The sequence below is a fragment of the Strix aluco genome, chromosome 1 (assembly GCF_031877795.1).
Source record: "Strix aluco isolate bStrAlu1 chromosome 1, bStrAlu1.hap1, whole genome shotgun sequence".
NCBI classification, from domain to species: Eukaryota; Metazoa; Chordata; class Aves; order Strigiformes; family Strigidae; genus Strix; species Strix aluco.
In genome coordinates, this window is record NC_133931.1 from 85,685,848 (window position 1) to 85,710,089 (window position 24,242).

A 24,242-nucleotide genomic window follows, 5' to 3' on the forward strand; every position below is an offset into this window, starting at 1 on the left:
GTGGCAGACAATGGTCTTGCTAGGAAAGCTAATGTTAGTTCTCCAGTGCATGTTAATAACACAGGGCTTGAAAAGCCTCCCTTTCTGGTAAAGCAAATTCCCATATATCTTTGAGAAAGGAAAACTGGGGAAACTCATTAACTCCTGATGCTTATTCTATCTCACTCTCACCTTATCCTCTTGAGGTGACATAATAAATCCCTTTTCCTTATATTATCTGGATTATTAACTATAGTCATTAACAGTTGTTTTCTTTTTCATATGTCACTCTATACAGTTTTAGCAGGACTGTTCCTTGCTGTTCTATGGTTGGTTTTCTGTCAGCTTTCAGAGCGCTTCCTTTGATTTACCCCTTTCCAAACCTCAACTTAATAAATTTCCTTAAAACACTCCTAAAACATTAAAGCATTAGCATCAAACACCAATTTTCAGTGGAGTTGGGCCAGATAGCAATCATACTCTTTTGTCAGTAATAAGGAGACGTGGCTTGAGGCAAAAAAATTTAACACTGGCCTCATTCAAAGAACTTGAAATATCTGAAATAAAGCTGAACACCGCATATTTAATTCTATTTGATATGGCCTAAGAGTAAAAAAAAAAAAGGCTCAAGAGAGGGAACTAGGCTATACTGACATGTCTTCCACTGCCTTCTTGTGTAACCTGTGTTGCTATGTTTACCAAATCTGAAAAGCTTCAGTGAGTCAGATGCCCCAAAATATTTGTTTAATGAGGAATGATATTTCCCATATTGCTGAGGTCACTTTTGGACCATCACTAGGTATGAAGAAGCCCACAATCCACCAATGGAAAAGACCAGAAAATAATTGTAGCATTATTGCCTATTTTTATCAAAACATGAGGAAAACCAGCATTTCCCCATGTTTGGTGAACTGTCATCTCATACAATCTCTGAGGTTAGCATACCGGAAAGTAAGTGCTTTTCACTTAGAAGCAGATAGAACATCTCATCTTGTAAAATAATAATAGAGATGTAAGTGCATTTGTAAGAGTTGTTTAGAAACCCACAGACCCACTGCTATGAAAGCGTGATTTATTTCTTTTTTACTTACAGCAACAACTTTGTGAGACAAAAGGGGAACAAAGCCATCATGTCAAACAATGTCTGTAGTCAGTCCTTGTGAAAGACTGGAATGGAAGTTCCTGCTATTTGTATGTAACCTGGATGTCTGCAACTGCATAGGAATTGTTAACATCAGAAATTTTTCCATGCAGCACATTAAGTTATTGTCTTTTGATTTTTTTAATGAGTACTCTGATGCATATTAATGAATATTAATTATTCTGAGAAACCAGTGGCTATTCATGAAATAAAAAAAGACAGGTATAATGGAAGCTGGTTTGTGCATTCAAATATTACTATCCTGGTCAAGACTTTTATCTCTGGGTGGAAAAAGCACAAAACTTAGTAAATGTCATATAAATGTAACATGAAAAAAGAAGTCAGCTATACACTACACCAAATGAGGATCAGTGTCTGTAACTACTTCCAAAACCAACTTCCTTTCCAAGAAAACAGTGGACATATTGAGTCACCATTATAAAAACCACTACTTTCAGAAATAATTTTCAAGGAGAATATACCGATAGACAGTTAAAACTGTCAGTATTCTTAGTACATTCCCCCCAAATCCCAGGTCATTTTCCCATATGCTTATGTTTTTGTGAGAAAGAGAACTTGGTATTTCTCACTGAAAAAGCTAATGGAATAAGTAATAAACCTGCAGGTAATCAATATTTCCCTGATTTTTTTTTGGGGGGGGGGTGGGGGTGGGGGTGAGGAGTAGTGAAGCGGGGCAGGGGCTTGGGAGATATTTTTGGACAAAAAAGTGCATCCCCATATTGAGTAGCTGAGCTTTTAATGAAAGATATGGTGCTGTGAATTTTATTACCAACATTGGATGATAACCAACGATACAGATATTTAATGACACCAGACAGTATTGGCTGAAAAAGCAGTGAAATTAATTCACACTTTTATAAACTGCTCAGGAGTTATACATCTGGTTAAGAAAGGAAGATTTGAAATGAGTTAACTTTCCATTGATCTTTTTTCCCAATTATGACAGATTTTTAAGCACAATGTGTTAATTTTTGTGGGCAACAGAAAGGACATGGACATGCTTAATACAACAGACTTAATTTGGTCCCTTACAGTATTAAAAAGTTTGGACTGTTTACTAGCTCCTTAATTATGTCCCCTGACAGCATAGCTATTAAGTGTGGACTTGACTAAGACTATCAAATTCAGTTCACTTTAGACGTTTTAGGGTGGATACGCCATAGGTACACCAGGTCATCTTACTAACTCCAGGCTCCGTAAGCATCTCTGACTTTTTCTTATTAATCATTTAATCTTTCAAGACAGCCTCCCTCATCCACTCTTTTTTTCTTTCCAGATAAAGACCTTCAATCATCAGTCTGTTTCTTTTGATATGCCACACTTTCTATCACCCCATGAAAAATACGTCCTCTCCCTCTTCAATCAAACACTATTTCCTCCCCCCGCAAGTACCAATTTAATTTTCTGGCCACTTGTATTAAACCAGCACCTTCACTCACCCTTGTGCCACTACAAAACTATGAAAGCAACTATCCAAACCCCACCAGCCTCTGGTATTACATGACACACGCTAGTCACAGCCCTCAGTCTGACGGTAACCTGGAAAGCTGCATGCATATTCTTGATTCACATTTCAAAAATCCCTTTCTGTCTCGTTTAAATCCCATGGGACTTTGAAGCCTTGCATCTACGAGTTCCTGCTTGCGAAGGAACGACATTGCTTATAGAGAATGAAGTTTTACCATTACGTACTTCTGCTTTCCAGCTGCTGTGCTTCCTCAAATAAATGTACTAAGCACAAAGGGGGAGAGTGCGCTTGCCTTTCCTCCTCCCTTCTCCACCCCTGCACGTTTCTAACATTTTTTTTTTTTTTTTTCAAGCTGCAGAGAAGCACCGAATCAGAAATAACTGCAGCCATTCATAAGAAGCTGCTTAAAACCTGAATCCTTCCAGAGAGGAGTTCCGGGCTGGGACATCTGCCTCTGCCCCCAGCCCTCTCCTGACACACGGCACGGGCTCCCTTGCTGCAGTGCAGGCTGTCAGTTTACTCAGTTTGAACTTTCAATGCAGAAATTCGGCACTATGCAGTCAGCCAGATAAAGCAGCACTTACCTTAATTGAAATCTTTTCTCTGGTAAAGCTGGAGCATCAGTCAAATCAACAGTGATTTGGGGTAATCTAAGTTTCAATCAACACCCTCCGGGTAGCTGCATACTGCTCTGCCTTTTTTTCGTTGATGTTGAACTCTTCACTGTCTAAAGGAGAGAGAGAAAGATAAGCTGAAATCCTCAGAGGCTCCTAGGGAGTGAGAGAAGAGGCACCAAAGCAATGTTTCTTAACATGAGATTCTCAGCAAGCGTGCTCAGGTCTAGAAGATCGTGTAACTGCTGTGATAGGCTCCTGTCATGTCCCCTGAGCCGTGAGATGATCATTGACCTGATTAGCTCTGAACACTCCCTACATGCAGAGAAAGCACTGAGAGGATTGGTGGGTCGCAAGGGAATTGGGAAAGGCACCAGGGCCACTTGGGAATCTTCATTCTTCCAGACTAATGGATGTGCTGCAGCTGAGGCTGTAATTTGTGAGGAGGTTATGCACAGTGTTAACCATCTGAGGACTTAAACAAATGTGCTTTTGCATGCTGTTTCTCAAGGTGCGCCAGCATTCAACACAGAGTAGAGCTGAGTAATTAGAGGCTGATGTAGCCGCTTCGTAATACAAGGCTCACTGTATGAGATGTTCTGTAAGCTGAGAGATAAAGTGGATTCATACATTTGTCTCTGACCCTGGAGACAATAGCAGTTAATGGGTAGAGTAAGGGAAATTAGCATGGTGGGCTCCTGTTAGCCCCCAGATGGCAATCAATCACCATGGAAAGAAAAAGAACAAAACCCAAACAGACTAGAATTATTTAACAAGCTTATATGGCAATTTAAATAAAATGTTGAGAAAGAATGCCAAATTAGTACAGAAAGGACTCTTCAACATAGAGATAAAATCAGTAGCAAAGCACAACAATACAAGTTCTTTTCTATGGTTGCAATAGAGAGTAAAAACCAACAAGGAATGCATTTAAAGGACCTAATTTGCCTTTCACTTATACTGATACAAATAATTCTATTAAAGATGACAGTTTAAATTTAGACAGAAAAAAAAAAAAAAAAAAGCAGTGTGAAAGAAGAATGAGATTTATTTTTACCCATTTTTGGTTCTAGGGTATTACAAAACTAGATTTTTGTGTACCAAGTATTCAGGCTTATGGGGTCAAATGAGTTCAGCTGAAGTATGTCAACTTTTATGGCTATCCTTATCTGCTGTTTTCTTGCTTCTTGGACAATTATGGCACTAGCCAGTTGACTCAATTTTCCATTCAGATTTATCCATGGAAATACCAGTTTGTGACTAAGAGAGAAGTTCATCGAATAACATATTTAGTAATGGTGGTCTGATGCGCCAATATAAAATGAATAAAATTTTATTTTGATAGTAACTAAAGAAGATTTGGAATCTATAGTAGCAATGTTAGTTCATATGTAGTTACCATAAGTTACGCTATTAATGCTGAAACAAAGATAATCATAAATATATACTGAAATTCTTAATCACATTTATTTACTTTCGGTCTGTTCATATCCATTTTTCAGGTAAATTAGTATAATTGTATCTTAGTAGGATAAGAAGTCAAGAAAGCAATTTTTAAGTTGTTAAGCAAGTGACAGAGGAAATGGATTACATATTTATTTTTTGAAGGCATTCACATCAGAAATCTTATTATTACAGAACAAACAGTATCATGTCACTTAGATCACTCAGAAGTAACCAGAAAAACGTGAATCTCCAATTTATTTAGCAAGACACAGAAGACAATGATTTCTTAACCAAACTGCAGTCACCCTAACTGTAATGCCTGAGAAACAGGAAATAAATCTAAGGTAAGTGCCCCATGTTACCACCACACAGTCAGTAAGAAAAGATCAACTTTTCTACCATAAGAGTGGTAGGTATATAATTTTCATGATCCTCCTCTGGAACGATCCTCTCTCTTTCCACCCATCAAAAGCTCCTCCATGTGCAAAATCTGGATAATAAGATTGTCTTTAGCAATATTTCATATTCAAATTTACAGAATGTGTATTGGCCAGGGACTCCCATTTCACCTGGGACTAAAGGTAACAAAATAATAATTAATCAAATAAGAAGCCTTTTACACACATTAATATAAAATATAAACGCATTCTTGAGCTTGACTAAATGGGTTTCATGTGTCAAGACTAACGTGATGTCTACATGTAGACATCACCTCAGCTGACTTATAACCCTCACTGAAAATGAGGTTGCTTTCCTTACCCATAAATTTGTACCACAGAATGAGCAGGAAGTCATCCCAACACATGATCTTATCTGTTCTGACATGGCATCGCTCATGAAACAGGTAATCCACAGACACACACTGTATTATTTATTATTTCAAATACAATGAAAGAAATTAAATACGAATTTATTTGCCATTCTTGAAAGCTTCCAATTTCAGGTTTCTGCTGTTTTGTTTAGTTGAGTCCTAACTCTCACCAGCCCTGGAATTTTCCACACCTCTTAAACTACTGTTCCACAACCTACAAGATCTCCATGTCAGGAATACTTTTCCTGTTACTACCCCCTTTCAAATCTCTTTCTTTTTATGACAAATTCCACTCTTACAATATAAATTGTAATCTTTCTCACTTACTGTTCTGGTTGTCCTTTTAATGTTTAAAAGTCAACATTCGCCAGAAGTTCACAGTATATAAACAAATTATTTTAATTGTTTCTCATTACAAGTAAAGGTCCAGAAAAGGGACTGAAGCATGAAGGGACAAAATTTGAAGTGATAACATGATTTAAGTTTGTGCAGAAACAACTGGGACTTACTGTTGGCTTGGACATTTGAGTGAGAAACTGGCATTTTAAATTCAGTGTTAATAAAAGGAAACAATAGTTTGAGTCACTCATAAATCTTGCTGCAGTCTAAATAAGAGAAGTCAGTTGTCTTAGGTCCTATTCCCAAACCTAAATACATCTTAAAATTTTGAATTCAGTTCCTATCAGTCATCTAAATAAATGGACGGAAGTTGTTCAGATCAAGGAGATCAGAAAAGTAATGCATCTTCAACAGGAGATAATATAATCACTCATACAGATAAAAAAAATTAGACACCACCTCAGCTCATCATTCTTATACAAAGGGGACAGTACATTAAACCAAAGGGAAAAAAAAAAAAAAAAAGAGGAAGAAAAAGGAATAATTTTCTATGCAATCCATAATTAACCTTCTGAATTCACTGCCACAAGCCATGACTGTAGCAAAGAATTAAAATATACATGTGCGAGAAAATTTTAAAATCACAACAAGATTTAAAATTCATGCACAAGAAAAATTTCTTTGTTTCAGGACTGTTCCTCAATGAAGAGAAAAATATTACCTCATGAACAAGACAAGATACTAAAAATGGGAAAAAATCCTCTACTAACTAACATCATTTAATAGTAAAATTTAGAAGACCTTTACAGTATGATTACATAAGCCATGGTATTTTTACTGTCAAAGGTCATTAGATACTCATGTTTCATTAAAAGAATAATTTAGTTGGTTCGGGGTATATTTTAACAGATGAACAGCATTTTTAAAAAGAGCTGTATTTTCCAAATTTGTCATTTGAATAGACTGAATGCCAAAATAAATACCAAAAACTATATTAGTGTAAGTTTCTTAATATTCACGTAAAGATCTTCAGTTCAGAGACATGAAGTACTGCAGCACAACACTTCACCATGCATCAATATAAATTCAATACAGAATAAAAGGCCACAGAGGAACAGTAAGAAAAGCAATGGAATCACCTATATGCTAATATATTCACAACTTTTCTGCTGGCCCAAATCACACACAGTCAGTTGCTTCAGATCTGATGATGCTCAGGAACCCAGTGAATGAGAAGGGAATCGTGTCTATACCCATAGCTTCAACATACAGAATTATTCTTTTTCTACAGTTAAAAAGATCCTTTGGTATGAAAAAGATATACTATACAAGATGTACTGAGAGTGTCAATTTGCTCAATATTTTTTTCTTTTTTAATAAGTAATCAACAAAAAGAGGTATTGTCTTCTTCATTTTGGCTGAAAGACCAGTAACTAGAAATCAGGTGTGGGAATACTCTAGGATAGCAGCAAAACCAGCAGAATAAAAGACTTTATAGAAGAGACCTCATAAAACCATCTTTATCCTTCATCTCTGCAGAGAAAAACATATAAATAATAAACCACTTAAAGACATTAAAAATGCTTTGAAGAAAAAGAAAACCATTTGAACCAATCGAACTTTCACAACCATCATATTTTCTGCATTTTGGCAACCATTATCTCCCCATGGCAGCCAGGGACAACCAGACTAGATAACTCTCAGTAGTACATGACAATTGCTATGCATTTTAGCACTGAAACTTTACTCTTATCCCCATTCATTTCAAAAGAACAAACCGATCAGATTGAACTCCAAATTTTCATCTAGCTTACATCAGCATAGCTGCATTGATTTAAGTAGAACTGTACAGCAGATTTATAAATTAGTGAGATCTCATGTAAAAGCAATACAATTTGTCATCAATGAATGTTACACCGGAATTCAAATGTCAACCTTCCTGCAACATCATCCTATATTTTATTTTTGATATGGATCATTTTTTTCCAAACTTTTTGGCTGCAGTGAGTACAGACAACACAGGAAACTTATTTGCATCTAACAAAAAGTGTAATCTTGAACATTCAGAGCTTTAGTTCAGCACCTTATTCTACAGGTTCTTGATGTTCAGGTAAAGATGTGATCTGGATGGAAAGAAACAACTGAATCCTAGCTGTACTCAGTGGAAAACTGCTCACATCATCAGACTTCTCCTCCTGGTATCTGTAGGGGCTCAAATCCAAAGCACTCCTGCTCTTATCTGATCACTGTTCTCACTCCCAGTTTAACAATAACAGTTAGTACCATTCTTTTTACTTATGCCAAACTTCCAAAGATAAGGTAAGTCGTACAGTATATTGTTTTAAGATATTTCTGATTATGTTATGCAATGTACAGTTTGACCTTTGTTGCACACTTTTATTAATGTGTGGTAGACTGAGACATTTCAATGTTAGTGCTCTCTATTTCCTTGGAGGCATCCCCACAATGTTGGAGATATTTAGGAGGCACAGGTAACCCTGGATTTAAGTAAAGGTCCACAAAATGCATAAAGAAACAAATGCAAATTTTGGAGCATCCTAATATCACAGTGGAACAGTTCCAAAAGTACAATGACAGTGGGAAGGCTGGTGGTGACTAAATACTCCATGATTCAGTTCTGGAAGGTATTAAAGAACATTGTTCTTCCCAAGAGTAGGGAACTTATGGGTAGAGAAGATACAGAGCCCTGTGAGTGAAAGGAAACATGGAAGGACAAGGGAAATAAAGACAGAAAGAAGATGTGAAATGAAAACAGGCCACCACTGTTTTGATTATGCCTCTTCAGTTTTACTACTATCTGAGAAAAATATACTTTGTATCACAGAGGAATATAGCTTATGTTCAAGCACCAAGTGAATTATGGTTGTCCATAATTACAAAGAAAGAAACAGAATGGATAAGTATTTGAATATGATATGTGCCTGCAATACTATTTATTTACAGATATGTATTATAAAGGCAGTTTTGTTAAAACATGGAATCCAAATTCTGTTCAGTCTGTTTGGTATGTCTTTCTGTATGAATTGAGAACCTCAGAACTACTAGAACGTACTCTACAGGACAGAGGAAATTTTATATCTGAAGTTAGTTTGTCTCTGCTGAAAATTTCTGTCAGCAATACACCTATACAGTTAAACTGAAAACAAGTTACACAACTGTAACCAAGGGCATGGTTTTGTAGCAAAGTGTGACATGTAATTTCTGGTCTGGGTCTCCTTTTTGCTGGGTGCCATAGACCTCCTTTAGACATAACAGCAAAAACAGGAGACCCCTGCACGTTGTGCCACAGGAGCAGTGTGGGAGACAGAATGACTCAGGGACATCCTTTCTAAAGTACAATTCCTCCCTCACATCCTTCTTGTTCAGGTGAAGGGAACAGTGTGATTTGTGGTATGACCTGTTTCAGCAGCAATTTACAACTTCCCAGTAAAATCTCTGCTCACTCCCTTTTACCATCCACTTGCTTTAGCATGCAGGGATAGGGGAGAGAGGGTAGTGCAGAAAATAGTGTGCAGGGATGCAATATACTGCTTGTAACCACATAAATATCTTATACCTATTCATTAGCCTCCCTGTTCCCATCTCTCTGAACAAGGAGGGGCTGCTTGTCCCCTTGAAGGGGACAAAACTGAACTGCAATTTAGTCTTGGGATTCTTCCTGGCATTTTTATAGCTGAAGCCTGCTCTGCTACTTATTCAGACTGATACTATAAATCTAATACACTTTAAGGGCCACATTTTCAGTGTCATAAACCATCATATCTGTCCATTTTTCAGGGGAACCACAGGGCTTTTATAACACCTAGAGAAAATCAGATCTTAGGAGGTGACAATATCTCTGTCTGAGATTGGCCAGACATAATTGGTTTCTGGAAAAGCTCAGAAAAATATAGTAACAAATATAACCATTAATTAAACCAAACTTTCCAGCAGTCCTAACTTGCATGTCTCTGACCAGTTTTCAGTCTTCTAACTTTGGGGAATTTATTTCTTGTTTGTTATGTTTTGTTGTTTATTTTTAATTTTACCCTTGACTGGTTTTCCTTACATGATATTGAACTTCTCTTTTTCAGTTTGTCTGTTTCAGAGTCATTTCAGAGTCATCTTTTAATCTGTTTTTTAAATTCTTAAAAAAGTTCTGCTTTTTCTCTTCATTTTAATGTACTTGTTCTCTAGGCATAGGAAATATCCTGTTTCTTACCTTAATCTGCTCTCTTTCCACTTACTAATTCCCTATTAATGTTTCTTCCTCCACAATTCCAGTACCACAAGCACTTCCCATCTTTCTTCTCCAAGGATTATTTTCCCCAGCTCTCGTAATGTTCCTTCTTCCTCATTTTCTTGCTCTCTTTTGTGTGGGTTTTTTTTTTTTTTTTTTTTTTTGGTCACTCTTAGAAGGATTTCTTTTTGCCTTTTCTGGCAGTGCTAGAATGGATAGGTATAGAAGGAGAAAATAGAGGGGGAACAACAGCCTCATTTTTTCCATATGCACATAAAAAATTCTTACGTAGGAAAAGGAATTAAGTGCTGACAAAATTGCTTTTAGCATCACTGCTATTCAGGAGGACCTGGAAATGTTGTAAAGGAGCATGACTGGAAAGGTTTTAATTCCTAGTTCTCTCTCATTCATCATGGTTTGAAGCAAGTTTTCTCTCAGGTAATAGACACCAGCTCCTTGGCTGTAAAGGACAACTTCCTTCTGTACAGCAAACAGGAAAGAAGGTTGGACTATTACTATAGAGTATCTGTAACATTATTTTGATGCCAAGCCTTGAAAGAACAAGCTGATGTGAACAGTGGCCAGTAAGACAAGCTCTCATTCAGGGTCAGCACTCTCCCCTAACATGTGACCATGCTGGTTAGCACTTAGGCTAGATACTGCTCTGGGAATACTGAAGCTACAACACACCAAGCTGGCAGCAGACAGGAGGGTAAGGCCTCATCCCAGTCTTCTGAGCAGAGCAGAACTTTCAGAACCTTTCCTTCCATGTGCCTAATGGCAAGACCATTACTTCCAAAAGTATTGTACTGCACCCAAGTGTCTAATAAGTTAAGTGGTTTTCATGACGTAAAGAAGCTGAACTGCGTAATGTATATAGATCTTATTTCTGGATACCAAGGAACATGAAGATTTCAATCTAGTACACAGACACTGACACTGATTAGCAGGGCCTGACTGTGTAGTTTTCTTCTTGCTTGCACCACTCATATCATTAGCCCTTCCAATGCCCTCATATTACAGAGAGCATGCTATGTATTACTATCCCATTAGTTTGCTTATTTATAGTCCATAACAAAATTCTGAACAAAATTATTGCTTGCTTCTGCAGAGCTGCATGTTATTTCTCATCTGCCTGTTTTTGATTCTGTCCTGCACTTCAAAAACATCAGTCTCATGGGTCTTTGTGATTATCAGGTTTCCTAAGATTTGCCTTAGATATCAGCAGAGATAGAAGAATGTAAAGGCAATAATGTACAAAACTGTCTTCTTAATTTTTTCATCCTGTAGTGATTATTTCCAATGGGATCTATCAATACTAACATTTTAAAAGCTCAGAAGACAGAGAATCAGATCATGATATGAAATGTGACACTCAGTTCTAGCCAGCATGAAACTGAAGCGGGCAGGAAGAGAACGGAACAAAAAACCAGCCTCCTTAGCTCAGGGACATGAAGCAAAAGCCATGTCTCAGCTGCAGCCCCTTCAATCAGGGAAGCAGAGGCAATGGTCCGGCAACATAATCTTGGGCATCATATCCCACAGAGAGAATAAAGAAGTATCTTTTTAACTCTACTTCACTGCAGCTTGCTACCAAGAAACATTACAGAGCATGCTGGATCAGTTTCTTTAATAGGGTCTTGCTGTGGAAACATGTTGGAAGAGAACATGCTTCCACAAAGCACAGCGACCCTTTATCTCCTTTGACGTCAACATGGTCTGAGACAGTTGGCTAAGTAATAAAATTTGTCCTCTAGTGGTTAAATGGAATAGAATAGCCATGGAAGACAGATGAATCATACGATACATTAAAAAAAAAAATTGGTCAGGTTAATAATTATATACTTTTTGGACAGGAAGTATCATTATGTGATCATACTAATTTTGGGCCATTAGCTTCTCTTTCCCCTTTTTCTGAATATAGAGGAATGAAAGATGGCTTAATTATAGCACTAGGAAATTACCTCTTTTTTGGAGGGGGGGAGAAGATGGTCTTATAATCACAATACAAAGTTGAGACTGTAAGATATTACCTTAAAATATTTATTCTCAGTTACTCTCCCAGTTCCATTTGCATCTGTAATAAGTAGCATGTTTAAAAGACAGTCACGTATATAGCATGAGAGTAGAAGAATTTGGAAGCCAGAAGGTACAGGCCTTGCTTCCAAACTTCACAGAGTTTCATTTTCTCTCATGGTTGCAAGTTGTGATTTGTGATTGATGTGAAAATGTGTAATATTAATATTGTCTGTTAAAAATGGTGGGTAAGAAATGTAAATGCTACATATTCATTCATGTTAATTTGTCTCTTTAGAAGCATAGCCAACTAGATGGTGTTCAGCTATCTCCAGAACCATCTATACTGATTATTAATCAGAGCTTGCAGAAACCCTGTATCTTTTTTTTTTCCCCTATTCATGAAGGCACTTCTGAGAATAATAATTACACTACTTAGCCTTTATCTAGTGCTTCTCATCTTTCAAGTGCTTCACAAATATTAATTCACTAATTAATCTTCCCAACAACTCAGATTACTCCCATTTTACAGATGGAGAAGCATTAGAAGAGAGGGCAAGTGACCTGCCTGAGGCCATGGAGAGTAAAGAAAGGGAAGAGGACTAAGGGGAGAGATTCTTATAACTAGAAAGAAATGGAGGCAGATGGGACAATTATGGTGATGGTTCAGCAAATAATCATAAGATTCCAGTGAAGAATTTAACATACCACCGGAGGGCAGGTAGTGCTAGCCCTACTGTGTATTATACAGTCCCTCAGTATGCCAAAGGATCCACAAATAAAAAAAATTGAACTGACAAATAAAACATATTGTGCACTTTCACATTTATTTTTTTTTTTAACAAAACACAGTCTGTTCTTAGATACTGGCAAAATTTTAAAAGTAATCATGAGCACAAAACTAAGGACAAGAAACTAGAAAATTCTAATTTATTTGGCATCTTGTTTCATGTAGAGCTATCTATACTCAACATGGGATCAATTACATGCAAAGACTGCCCAATACTAGTGGCATAAACTGAGTAAACTGAGTTAGGATTTTTATGCCTGGTTCATTTTGCATGTAGGGAGGCTGATAGAAAGCATATTGTCTATAAGACTAGATCTAGATCTCAGATTTAGTTCAAACCCTATGTAACAAAATAGAATTGCCTCTTAAACCTTGCCTTTCTGCTTTCCAAATAACCTCTGTTTAATCCTCTAAGTACCCCACTTAATTTTTTTTCTTTTTTTTTTTTTTTTTTAGTTTTACAATATAAACTTCCTTTTAATCCAGATCTCCCAAATGATTTCAGGAAAACAGACACTTCTACATTAGGACTACAGGAGAACCTGGGTTAATATTATTGTATGGTACTGATGCCAGGAAGACTTTTTCACTAAGGCTGTAAGAGATATATCATTGCCCAGAATTTAGGACTGGGGATGGGAGATGTTCCAAGCTAAATCCATGAACTGAATGACTGAGTGATCTAAGAGCAAAAACTGTTCTCTGTCACAGATGATAGCAACTTGAGGATTGGTTTTGGACTGTGATAGAATCCTAACAAGTATACTACACATACTTACGCAAATCAAAAAGCTCCAAATGGTTAAAAAGTATTCAAAGTACGTTATGCTCCATGCAGACTGGGAACAAACTAAAAAATAAATTGAGACCTGTACAAAATCTACCAGATGTATAAACAATTGGGTTGAGTTGAGATCATGTTTGTCCCTGTTTGAAAAGTTTTGCTTTCTGTTCCATTGGTATGGTAAATGTTTGTTCCAGTTGCACTTTTTGCAGACATTGACATTTTGTATATAATACTGCATTGTGCTGATTGTTGATGATAGAAGGTGGTAACAATCTATATACTCTCATATTCAATACTCTCACACTACAGTGATAAACAAGAGTACAGAGAGTCCCAATAAGAATGGAAAGAGGAGGAATGCAAAAAAGTCCCTGTTAATTTCAACTACTACAGTAAGATATGTGCTGCAAGGTTCAGTGCTGAAAGGGGAGCTCCCACTTCTGTACCCTGTGCATTTCTCTCTCAAGTTATCCCCTTGCCTGGAGATGCCCTTAGAATGAAATATATTTATCTACAGGATAGATACATCTGTTCCATATCCTGGAAAATTATCTGCTTCCCAAGCTATAAGAACTTGAGAGAAAACTATTATTCCAAAAAAGAACAATCAAAATATAACGTTCTTTGCTTCTGCAAGATTTTGAAAGTAAAGATCATAGTTTTCTCTACATCCTCTTCAAATGAATTCTCCCTATATAATTTAAGACACATATTCAGGAAAAGTTTTCCTGCAAATAAGAAGGTGGAATAAAGTCTTTATTGGCACTATATGTTACTAACACAACTTTATCACGGTTTCAGCATTTGTAATGTTTGCAGCCACTGCACATGCTCACCAATCCAATCACTGACAACAGCAAGCAACTTTCCACTTTGATCTCAAATTTTGTAGCAGTGAGAAAAAAATTGACTGGGAAGAGCTTCTACAGCCGCTCTAATCAGAATGACACTATTAAATTTATGATTTCATCCAGTGATTAAATTTTTATTTAGCTTCTGTGATATAATGGTTTTTATGTTACTACAAAAAGTAATGATCACAAAACTTTCATAACAGATCACAGACACAGGTACAGGACTGATGAGAAGGATGCTCGAAAATGACAGGAGGGTGGCATGCCAGAAACAAGTACAGCATTTTGTCAGTGAAGTTTAGTTAGATTTGCTTTCCTTAGGCCAGACTGTCAGAAGACTGGGTAAGGCCACAGACCACTCTTGCTGAAATTTGGAGCACCTTTTGGTGCAGAAAGGACTTTAGCAGACAGGAAAAGTGTCAAAGAAAACAAAGCGCCTGGCTCAGTTGTGATGTGGCTCAGCATGGAGGAGAAAAACCTTGTTTATGCAACAGACCAGAAGTTCTGAGTTTCTTCCCACGTGAGTGTTGTAGCTGCCAGACTACACATAAACCACTGCAGCTTCATCTTGTGTTCTCTTCAACATATTTCAACTCTAAAAGGAAGATATGGATTCTATTTACATGTCTCCAGAATTGTATTTGGAGGATGCTAAGCTCAGAAATGCTGGTTATAGAAACTTAATTACTGTTTTAAGAACCGAGTTATTTTAAAAAATGATTATATTTATTTAGTTTACCTAAATTTGTATCAAAAACTAGGCAGTGCTATGCAGTTCAATGTTGTAAGTTAAATGAGTATTTATCAAGGTAAGGCCTCTACTGGTCTTAGATGTTGGGACGTACAAGTAAGCTAGCTTTAGATATCAGCTCATCTTTAATTAAAATTTGTTAATACAGTCTGAGTGTTGCTGATGCTAATATTTTGAAGTACTTAAGGTTATTCTAGGCTAAGCAGGAAAGCGTCATGTTTCTTTTTCTAGTGCTCTTTCTGTTTGCATAGGGTTTAGCTTTGTATTCTTCAACCAGGAAACAGTATGTAATTATTCTGGATGTCTTCCTTTATTGCTTAATTAAAACTATAGAAAATGGCATAAAGTAAACTCTCTCTGTCACACTGACATTTGCACAGCAGCACATTTGCAATCAACCAAAAGCATATTTTTCCTATTTCATTAATGATATAAAAGATACAAATTATTTATTTATGATTATATTAATAATAAAATATTAATTTGCTGAAGAAAACACTGTATTAATAATAAAGAATCCTGATCTCTATGAACATGATACTAGAATGAAATTGCTTTAATTTGGTTTAGAAAATAATTAAATATAGACTTACACTCATAGAAAAGAATTCTACTGCCTTGTAAACAATGGTAAAATACACACCCCAGAACAACCTCTAAGTAAGTACCTGCATAAGAAGTGTGTTGTAATAATGGATTAATTTACTGTGCTGTATCATTGAGTATTAATTCTGAAAGTGCTACTTTTTCAGAGAAAAAGTTCTATATTAATAAAAGACATGTAAAGTCTAGAATTCAAAATCAACACCTGAAAGCAAAATAGAAGAAAGTGTCTGTACTTTGCATCATTTATTTTCTAATTCAAGAAGGTATATGTGTGGGTTTAACAAACAATCTTGAAAACCCTAATTCTTCAAAACAAAGAGTAATGAAATAATGGGTCAGAAAAAAATCCTGTATCTCAGTATAACTATGGATCTAACGCAACAGATTCATAGGCAATGTCGGTTGCAACTGACAATCACTAAAAGTAAGTATATGTTGTTAGTCTTCCAACAGATTTTTACAGTGTTTCAGTCAGTCTCCCAGTAAGTGAAATACTTACGAAAGTGGCCTTTCTATATAGATGTGCTGTTTTTCAAGCATTTGGGGCTTTTGTATCGTTTAGGTCTACCTCCACCTCAACTTTTCATCCTTTATATCTAAACTTATTCAGATGGTAAATTATCTTCCTTTTTGTGTGCATCTTTTTCCAAACTTTTTTTTTGTTTTTTTTTTTGACATCTGTACCCTTTAATTTGTAGCACAATGCTGTCTGTTTCTATGCTTCATTCTCAATACTAATAGGCATATTTCCAGTCCACTTCCACTTGGTATTATACACATTAGCAATATTCTCATGCAGGTCTCATACCACAAAGCTCAAGAGTATCATGTTTTGTAAAACATCAGACACAAGTATTCATGTTCCAGAACGTATGAGTGATTTTATCCTCATCAGCAAGCAGACTGGGAATGGTTGCAACTCACACAGATGTATCTGAGTTAGTCTTAATTAGCTCAAATACCACTAACAGCATAGCAGGGCACAAAGAACTAACTGCAACATAGCTGCCCAAATACATTCTTTACAGTTTTACACCCAGCAAACAGTAAGTTTGAGACCAAAAGAACAATGCAGGACATATCCCTCACATCCCACCAAAAAAATCCATCCCATGCTTTGACTTCACTATGGTTTCAAAGAAAGTTCTTCCAGTGAGTCAAGAGAGGTAATTTACACGAAATTTATAGTCCAATAGATTGTCGGCCAGACCTTGTATACATTTCTTCAAGAGACTATTCTTATTTGTGCAGATAAGAGCAACAAGAATGTCAATAAACTTATTAAATTGCATTTAAATGTTTCCAAGAATGACTTCTAATGTCATAATCTTGTTCATAACCACAGTTTACTCAAAATATTAATTAATTATAACTCTTGAACAAGTGAATAAGTCATTGGTAATATACATACATGTAATTAAAAAGTTAAACTTCTTAATAACTCATTGCTAAAATGTGATATACATATGTACATGTAGATGAAATTATTCACAAGAAAAGGTGGTATACAACATTTTAACCAAAACCAAAGTATCCAGAAGTTTTTAGAAGTTCTGCTTTGGTGCAAATGTGTTACTTTTCACAACCAAGAGTCCCATTGTAAAGAATTCTCCAACATTCCTGTATGACTTGCAATATCATTAAAACTGCACAAGGTGCTCATGAGTGATTTATTTCATTGAGTTTGCACCATCATAACTAATCATCTAATTTAAACTAGTCATTTAGGCTACTGATAGTCCATTGTTAGAGAAGAATGTCAATAACTTTTCTTCCACCTAAACACAGACATCTTTCTCAAAATGAGATTTATCTTTCTTGGCTAGCATCTAGCTCTTTCCCCTTTGATTATGAAAAGATCATAGAAATTTTGCTAAGATCAGATGCAAAAATTTTAGACAGTTAATATTACGTGAACAGAATCCCAGCATTACTTGACATAAGCTTCCTTTAGTAGAAGTGTTCAGAAAAAAATACTTTTTTTTTTTTTTTAAAGATACATTCTGGTCAAGTGTTTTTTCTTTCCCTGTCAAGCTTTTACAGCTACATTCCCTAGTTTATTGAATAGACATTCCCACAGAGTCTTACGAGCTAATATTATGCCATGATACTTTACTGCAAAAATGATCAGGTAATACATCTACAGTGCAAACTAACTTCAGCTAACCTGGTAAATAATAAAGCAATACCTGGTAAATAAATTTTTAAAAATGCAAAGCATAAGTATTCTTTAAAATCCCTGTGCAGGTTGCAAACTATCAACACACTCAGAGCACATTTAGTTAGACAGATACGAATCTTCTACAGAGCGGAACTTTAGTGTTACGTTTCTTTACTTAGTTAATGCTATCTAAATATATGGTTGAATTTTTAAGTAAATACTCTCCTGCTATTATTTATTCTTTAAAGAATTTCTTAATTTTTATCAAAAGTGTCTTACACATATTTTGACCTTTTTGTAAATATTTTTCCTCTATGATCCAGGTTGGGGGAAGGAGTAGAAGAAGATGAGGAATAAAATTTCATAAATTTACTTTCATGTCTAAGGTATTGTATCTTACTAGTCATTATGTCTTTTTCCATAGGTATGCTTTTGTTACAGGGTACATTTGCAATGTAAGAAATTCAGTCCCTATTATTTCTGTCTCTAAATAGCCATGAAGTCCTGCTATGTGTGAGGTGAACCAAAAGGTAGGACTGATATCAGTGGGAAGAGAACAGACATAGCCTGGGTCAGCTGCTGTGTTCCTTACCAAAAAGAGGTTTATGCTGCAATACCATCACAGGATAAATATGTTCATTTCATAAATGAGAGAAGAGCTGTGAAAGATACTATCGTAATTTCAGAGCTAAAAGTTCACATCAGCCAGAGGTAGATGTATGATAGCTGTTCCTGTAAACAGTACGGGTATTCCATGTTCATTTTTAAAATCACACTGTAAACACCTTATCCTCAATTAGGTATGCAGTGCAACTCCTGTAATTTATCATTTAACACAACTGTTATACAACAAGTAATTTCCTTCCAAGATCATGGTATTTGTGTACTCCGCTTTCAAGGAAATAGTAGGTAAATGTTGTTAGATCATATTCTTTCACTGACAAAACAAGGAAACCAGACCTTTCCACTGAACACAATGTCTTTTTCTGCTAAAAAAAATTAAGATCTATTCTCTAACACAATACCAGCTATGACTTAGTGAGGCACAGAGGCCTCCTACAAAGCAAATACTTCCATTAACTACAACACCTTTACACTTGGGATTCGGAAATCTTCCAAATAACACAATTTTTTTCAAAAAAATTGAAAGGTATCTTCACTATAATACACACAGACGCACGTGTCCACATTCATAATTGTACACTTTCCATAACTAATACACTCTCCACAGCTAGCTTTGACTTTATGCATACTTCTCTATCAATGTACAAGGAGATTTCTTCCCAAACATATTATGGAGGTACATGTGAAAAGAACACTTCACTTAGAGAACAGCACAAAAAGCCATGTACTGTGATATGAACATCTGATATTGCAACTTGCATGCAAAGGTGTAATTCTGTCAAAAACTAAGATTATAAGTAGTTCATATTTAATGCTTTTTTCTTCAGATAAAACTGAAAAAATGCCCTGAATATTGTGAAATAAATTATTTTTTCATTTTTTTTTTCCTGAGATCACAAACTGCTGCAAAGATGAGGCATTTTGAGGTTGAAACAGAACCTAATTCTGAAATCTTGAAACCCTGAAATAAAACTGAATTTGTCTTGCATGCCAGTGTACAGACAATTAAAATAAATAAATAAGTCCCCACAATTTGATTGTCAAATATATATTGAGTAGCTACCTAAATGAAAACTGTTTGATACACAGGTTCTGAGCATCTATACAGTAATCTAAAACATAGAATGGTGTTTTGAATTGAAGTCATTTTTAGGTGTAGACTATGGGCCTTAACTTTATATAGTTCCAAGGAAAAAGTCTAGTATATAACTTCATTATTTTCTGTTGTCAATGTAGGATATATAAATAGGGGAAGGAATTTTTTTTTTTGTTAATTTTTTTTTTTTTAATTTTTCAATGAACACTCAGCAAAGAAGCAATGCAGAGCCTCTTTGTGAAATAACCAAGGCACACGGCATAATTCTTCATTACTCAAGAGTTAGGAAGGATGGGCAAGACAAGGTAGCAAAGACAGGGAAAGACCTGTTTAAACAATATCTTGTCAATATCTTATTTTCTTAGCAAATTATCCATGCCAGTTATGTGAAAAAGCAACTACAGACAATAAGTGGTATGTCTGGCTTGTCACTATATAAACTGTTACGTTTTCTGAAACTAACATAATTTATTTTTATGCCATTCATATAGTAAATATTGTCATCCCAGAGAATTCAGGTTACATGCAAATTTTTAATAAATACATTAATAAGAGCTTTTCTGTCAGAAAACATAAGCCTAAATTAAAATGTTTTTAAATTTGATTTTTTTATACTTTGTTCTGACAAGTTAAAGGTGTACCTGAATCTCCAATATTCCCATCTTAATATTTTTATTTTTTTATACCTGATGTATTTTAATTGTATTTATTGTATTTTTATTGTAATTTGTATTGTATTTTAATTGTATATTGTATTATTGTATTATATATTACAATATATTATATATATTGTAATATTGTATAATATTGTATTTTAATTGTAATTATATATAATTTAAGAAGATAAAATCAAAATAAATTTGGTTTAGGGTTTGGGGTTTTTTACAGTTTATTTTAAAAATTATTTCAAAGTTTGGCCAATTAATTCATTCCTAAGTAGGTGTAATACAAATTCAAAACAGTTTCCAGCTTGTTTTCAGTTAAGATTTTTCGCTTTGTATCTGCATTGTCTTGAAGTAACATAAGAAATTTCAACTACAAAGACACCCATGGCTAAATTCCCATTCACTTAAATAAGGTCAGACTTTCACCTTCTGGTGCTTATGCTATTTTATTTTTTTATGACCTTCACTGTAAGCACTAGGCACTGAGCAAATGAAGACAGTGGAATTAAACAGAGATGGAATTGGCATTAACATGGTTTGCTATTGTTTACCCGAACAATACAGTATGGTTATGCGGAAATAAAAAGGTTATAATGAGCACAGAGTATGGAACAACATGAATTCATTCTCGTAACAGTGACTGTAATGTTAATGGGACAGTGTGCAAACACAACCCACCCCATTACAATTTAAAGGAATTTAATCGTACGTCCATTTCCAGTTGCAATTTACTTTTCTTCTTACTGTAATAAATAAATTCATATATTATGTGTAAATTAAAAACAAAGAGAAAACACCTCACACTGATCACTATCTCTAATCTCCCCATCTGTCACTGTGCAATGTGTGAAGCAGAAGATACATAATATCATCTGTGTATATAACTCCAGCTCAATACCTGTAACTCCATTTCCAATTCCTGATGTTCCATTTCCAGATACATGAAGGACAAGAAGGTGATCAGGAATAGTCATCAGGGATTCATTAAGAGGAGGTCATGCTTGATCAACTTGATAAACATCTGTGGTGAAATGATTGGCTTGACAGATGAGAGGAGAGCAGTGGATACTGTCTACCCTGACTTCAGTAAAGATCCTGTAAGATCCTCATAGAGAAGCTGCTGAACTACAGGTTGGATGAGCAGACAGTGGGGTGGATCAAAAACTTGCAGAACAGCCAGACCCAAATGTTGGTGATCAGTGGTACAAAGACTAGCTGGAGGCCAGTAACTAGCGGTGTACCCCAGGGGTCAATACTGGGTCCAATCTTGATCAACACCTTAATTCGTGATCTGGATTATTCAGCTGAGTGTACTCTCAGCAAGTTTGCTGATGACACAAAACTAGGAGGAGTGGCTGACACACCATAGGGTCATTCTGCCATCCAGAGGGACCTCAACAGGCTGGAGAAATGGGCAGGCAGGAGTCTCACAAAGTTCAATGAAAGGAAATGCAAGTTCTGAACCTGGGGAGGAACAACCCCATGCAGCAGTATATGCTGGTGACCAACCAGCTTTGCAGAAATGACAGCTGGGGAAAGCAGCTTGGCTAAAAATGACCTGGGGTCCTGGTGGACACCAAACGAAACATGAGCCAGCAGCGTGTACTTTGCAGGCAAGACAAATAATGGTATCCTGGGATGCATTAGACAAAATATTGCTAGCAGGTAGAAGGAGGGGATCCTTCCCCTCTACTCATCACTGGTAAGGCCACACCTGGAGTCCTATGTCCACTTCTGAGCTCCCCAGCACAGAAGAAATATGGAGCTATTAGAGAGAGTTCAGTGAAGGGCCACAAAGATGATTAAGGGACTGGAGCATTTTTCATATGAGGAGACGCTAAGAGAACTAGGATGGAAGGCGCAGGGACATCTTACCAATGTGTATAAATACCTGAAGGGAGGGTATAAATAAGATGGAGTCAGGCTCTTCTCAGTGGTGCCAAATGACAGGACCAGAAGTAATGGGCACAAACAGAAACACAGGAGATTCCTTCTGAACATAGGAAAAAATGTTTTCACTGTGAGAGTGACAGCACTGGCACAGGTTGCTCAGAGATGTTGTGGGGTCTCCATACTTGGAGATATTCAAAAGCCATCCAGACACAGTCCTGGACAACTGGCTCTAGATGGCACTGCCTGAGCAGGGGATTGGACCAGATGACCTCCAGAGGTTCCTTCCACCTCAAGCATTCTACAGTTCTATGAATTTTAGGTATCGATGACAATCTCTCCATAGGTGTGACCTAAGAAAACTGAAGATCAGAATGCCAAAATGCTTCCATTTTGCTGACACACACCAAAAAAAAATTACATTCTGTACACTTCACTTAATGTTGATTTTGGCAGAATGAAGGGCCTCAGGTTTTGGTCCTATAAAGACTGAGATCTAACAAGAGCATTTCATGCCAATACAGTCAGTTCCAACAAAGGGATACAACAATTACGAAAAGTAATACTTCAGGATATGTACATTTATAAGTACAGTTATATGTAAAACTATATAACCAAAGAATTTCATTTTTATATATCTACAAAGCAGGGATATCTTAAAGCAGGGATTTCTTACAGGGTTAAAATACAACAGCGTTAAAATACTAGGAGCCGGCTGAAGAAGATTAATCTAAACTCAAAGATCCTCCCAGCTGTGGCCCAGGAACAATACCTGAATTACATAATTCAGTTTTGTGACTTTCCACAGCAGCAAGAGATGACAACATGACATTTTTTAATAACACTGCAAAAGTGTTAAGCATAAAGCATTCAAATACAGGAATGGTTTAGGTCTTGAGGCAGCAGCATAACTAAAAACAAGGACAAGATGCTGTTTGAACACATATTCAATGTACTCCAAACCCATCATTTCTTAAAGCAAATACGATGTCTGTGCCAGTCTCCTGCAGTCTTATTGTGTCATTTTGTTATGTTTCAAATGTTCCAAAAAATTGTTGTGCAGTAAACAAAACCCCCAAAATGTATGTGTATCCTAGAAAATCTATCCATGTATAATACAAAGACATTTGATTTGATACAGTCTTTATTTTTGATACAGTCTTTCTACTCAATAATCTGTCAAATAATCAGCATTAAGCCTTTCTTTTGCTTATTGAACTTTCTTAAGAAAGGCAGCTGAAGAGGAGAGCTGGCCAAACTGAGCTCTGTAGTTCTGCAGTTACATCACTACCAGCTTCCCAGCTAGTGAGTTCAGAGCTAGCTTTGGTTTGTTTGTGAAGAGATGCATTTGCATCTCCGACCTATAAAGGTACTACGGCTCAGCTTTCCATACAAAGACATACATCATTTTCTATATCCCACTTAGGTGGTCTCAGGAGCAAGCAGTAGCTTTTCTTTACTAAGCATCATTTTAATTGTATTACAATTCACCTTTGGTGGATTCAACTGACTTGATGCTACTCCTAGTATTAACATTGTGATTGGTTTCAATCTGCCATCTTTAAGATACTTCTAGATGAGGGGACAGGTGAGCACTCTATCATGTTACACCTGAAGTTGGGGTCCACTGATGATCCAGACAGGGAAGTGTCCTGACACCATTTTCCAACCTCTATGTTAAATGGAGTCCTACAATTTAAAAATATAGTAAGCACTTGAAATTAACTTAAAACCTTTCAGCAATCTCAAAAGATATGTGTATGCTATTAAATTACCTGTCTGTGAATGTTCCTGGGCACTGGGATCAATCATTCATACCGCAAAATTATTAGAATAGTTTCTGGCACACTTGCAGCCTCAGTGTTTTCTTGCAAGCTATTCCCATGCATGGCTTAGGAGGTAGCAAAGAACAACAGGGAGTTGCATGAAACCATCTTGTTTTG

At 36.2% G+C, this 24,242-nt stretch overlaps 1 protein-coding gene across 2 annotated transcripts in view; it reads right to left on the bottom strand.

Annotated features, from left to right (window-relative positions):
* CDH12 (cadherin 12) overlaps positions 1-24,242 on the bottom strand; it is a 319,865-nt gene that overhangs the window by 231,712 nt on the left and 63,911 nt on the right. For both annotated transcript variants that reach the window (XM_074826484.1, XM_074826478.1), the window contains exon 3: positions 3,194-3,336. The gene's annotated coding sequence lies outside the window, so the exon portion shown is untranslated. The remainder of the gene's footprint in view (positions 1-3,193; positions 3,337-24,242) is intronic.